Genomic DNA, 800 nt, shown 5'->3' with positions numbered 1-800 from the left:
GAAGCAAGTCTGACCTTTGCCCCCTCGGGACAATTGTTGGTGCGGAAGGCATTAGTAACATCCACTAACCACATCATGCTCGCTATTGGGTCCTTCGCCTCGTGATAGTCTGCAGCTCCACATGCTCGGATAGGGGTGTAAGTGAGCCGAGCTACTCGTGAGCTACTCGGGATCGACTCGTTAAAAGCTCGACTCGAGATCAAATTAAACGAGCCCGAGCCGAGCTCGAGCCTAGATATGAGGCTCGTTTACTAAACGAGCTCGAGCCGAGCTTCAATTAATGGGGCTCGCGAGCCTAAATGAGCTTAAACGAGCCTCTCTCTCTCTCTCTATATATATATATATATATACACACACACACACACACACATATATATATATATATATATATATATATATATATATGTGTGTGTGTGTGTGTATATATATATACATATATATATATATATATATATATATATATATATATATATATACATAGAGTCTCGTTTAGGCTCGATTAGGCTTGCGAGCCCACTAAATTTTTCATGAGCCGAGCTCGAGCTTCATTTTAAGGCTCGAATCGAGCTCGAGCTCCTCAAATTAAACGAGCCGAGCTCGAGCTTGGTCAGGCTCAGGCTCGGCTCGGCTCGTTTACACCCCTATGCCCGGAACTCCCTGAAGTTAAAAGAATGTGCTCCTACGAAGGCTACCATCTCAGAATGAAAGGAGCTCAAACGCTCATCCAAAATCTATAGAATGCACTCCTTGAACATACCAAAGAGCAGATGAGTCTGCTCAAGAATGCAACACGTAATTTA

The sequence above is a fragment of the Lactuca sativa genome, chromosome 9 (genome assembly GCF_002870075.4).
Source record: "Lactuca sativa cultivar Salinas chromosome 9, Lsat_Salinas_v11, whole genome shotgun sequence".
Taxonomy (NCBI): domain Eukaryota; kingdom Viridiplantae; phylum Streptophyta; class Magnoliopsida; order Asterales; family Asteraceae; genus Lactuca; species Lactuca sativa.
The sequence above is the reverse complement of the archived record's forward strand: the minus strand, read 5'-3'. Positions refer to the sequence as shown.